This window comes from Lathyrus oleraceus, chromosome 3, assembly GCF_024323335.1.
Source record: "Lathyrus oleraceus cultivar Zhongwan6 chromosome 3, CAAS_Psat_ZW6_1.0, whole genome shotgun sequence".
Lineage (NCBI taxonomy): Eukaryota > Viridiplantae > Streptophyta > Magnoliopsida > Fabales > Fabaceae > Lathyrus > Lathyrus oleraceus.
The window spans coordinates 476,855,139-476,857,730 of NC_066581.1; the positions used below are offsets into that span (position 1 = coordinate 476,855,139).

The 2,592-nt window shown below is 39.5% G+C and overlaps 1 non-coding gene across 1 annotated transcript; it reads right to left on the reverse strand.

Annotated features, from left to right (window-relative positions):
* Positions 1 to 2,137: 2,137 nt before the first annotated feature.
* Positions 2,138 to 2,244, reverse strand: LOC127133117 (small nucleolar RNA R71). Its single transcript, XR_007807110.1, has one exon. It is a non-coding gene; the product is annotated as a small nucleolar RNA R71 (small nucleolar RNA).
* Between the last annotated feature and the right edge of the window lie 348 nt (positions 2,245 to 2,592).

The window sequence follows — 2,592 nt, forward strand, 5'->3', positions numbered from 1 at the left end:
TAATATTCCGATTATTCCGCAAGTATTCGAGTTGTTTTTGCAGGTATTTAAATCTACAAGCATTAATGAGCAAAATGAAGAAGAGGAAGAAAAAGAAGAAGAAACAGATGAGAAAGCACAGAAAAAAGCAGAAAACCAGAATGCAGAATTTGCTGATGTGATGACCGTCACAAGCTTCATGACGACCATCACGACCCAGCCTGTGACGACCGTCACAGGCCCATGACGAGCGTCACACGGCCAGAGTTTACGCTTTGAAACAGTCAATCAGAGGCACCCAAACGTGCCAAAATTCTCTCCAACAGCATGACTCCCCCGTGGATTCCTCATTCAACCAGTCTTACTTAATTTTCTCAACCGCCAAGACCTACCAAGGCAATATATAAAGGACCAAAGTTGGAAAAATTGGAGGATCTACACTTACGCTCTGCAATTGAATTTTTTACAGTATTCTAGCTTTTTAGTTATTTTCTTTTCAGCAACTTTGTTTCTGTTGCCTTAGTTCATTCGCCATTCTTTTTAGAATTTCCTTTTTCGCCTTTCCTTTCCGTTTTCCAGTTAGCCATAGTAGTAGTTTCCTACACTGGGGAACTACTACACTTTATTTGATTTAGTAAGTAATTGTATTGAAGAAGCAGAATCCTACCGACTTGCGGAGGACTGCTCAAGTACTCGAAGATTCGCCGTACTCTGTTAATCCAGTTGCCATGTTTTTATTAAAATATTATTGCCTTGTTATTGTTATAATTATGTCTGATGCACTGTTAATCTGTTTAAGCTCTGTGTTTGCTTTATTTAACATGTCTGGCTAAATTACCGGTATCGGTATGTAAGAATTTAATTAGATGGGATTTAATAATAATCGGTGAAAACTCTTTTTCTCAAACAATCTTTTAGGCTGAGGTTTTAAATTTAAATTTAATTAACTTTATCACAAAAGCGTGAGAAGCTATTTAATACGATTTTGCCACGAGAGTGGGAAATTAACTAAGGTGAGAACCAACAATCGCGAGAGCGTGAGGCTCGAGCTGGATAGTAAAAATTAGGCATTGAGTTTAAAAACAGCGAGAGCACTTTAAAAGCAATTAGAACTTATTTATTTTCAAAAAGTAATTTTAACTTCAAATGGGATAGCGAGAGCGTACATTCTGACTTAAAGTTATAGGCCGAATCAACAATCACGAGAGTGTGAGATAAAGCTTTTTAAATAAATATTTTTTACTGAGAGATATTTGACATTTAAACTATTCACCGATGACTTATCGAATCCCTGACAATTAATGCGTTGCATACTGATTCCTTCCATCAATTCTTACTTAAAACTAAATTTCCCTTAGATTTACTATTCTGCACCCGAACTTCTACTAATCATTCCCTTAGCTAAACATAGTGACGCTAGTAACACTAGTTTGACCATAGGTCCCTGTGGGATCGATATCTTTTAAAACTAAAGCGAATGGACTGTGCACTTGCAGTCAAGTACCCGATAGGCTATATTTTATATATAGTCACGACAAGCATCATGTTTTTGGCGCCGTTGTCGGGGACCTGTTTTAGTCGAATAGTGTGATTCTTTCGTTGCACGGTATAGACTAAGGTAAAAATAAAAACTAATTTACTCTCCCTTATTTCCCCAATTGTATGCCAAGTACTAGCTCACAAGGCGATAACTTAGCACCACCAGTCCAAGAATTAGAGCGTTTCTTATACGTAAGATGCCGAATACAAGAATATCAACAAAAGTATGATATTCCTGATATCTTCTCTCCTTCTAAACCAGAGGAAAAACCAACCATGGCTGAAGAGGGACCACATAATCGTCCACTTAAATTCTACGCAACCCCGTCCCAACAAGAACCTCACAACAACATTGTTGCCCCCGCTATCAATCGAAACGATTTTGAGCTGAAACCCTCACTATTATCAGTCGTCCAACAACATCAATTTGCTGTAAATCCTACGGACGATCCTAATGAACACCTGACCAAGTTTGTGCAGTACGCAGTGCCTCTTTCCTTTCTCACTAAGAGACAAAGCTTGGGCTTGGTTGCAATCCGTGCCCTCCAACTCAGTTACAACATGGGAAGAACTGAAGAACGTTTTCTTATCCCGATATTTTCCGTCGAGCAAAACTGCTATGCTGAGAGCTCAAATCAACGGATTTCGATAAAAAGATGTAGAATCTCTCTACGAAGCGTGGGAGAGATACAAGGACATGATGAGGATATGTCCACATCACGGTCTCGAAGACTGGGTGATCATTCACACATTTTACAATGGGCTTCTGTATAACACAAGACTGACAGTAGACGATACCGCGGGTGGTGCACTTATGGACAAGCCATACAACAAAGCCTATCAACTCATTGAAAACATGGCCCAGAACCATTGCCAATGGGGAGGTGAAAGAACTCCAGTATAAAAGTCCCAGACAAAGGGTGGAATGTAAGAAATCAGTAGCCTTGACCATGTTCATGCAAAGGTAGATGCCCTTGTTCAAAAATTAGACAACTTGACCATACCACCCGCAGCCATCGTGGCTGCTGTAACTCCAAACTGTGAGTTATGTGGAAACCCTGAACACACTGCAAA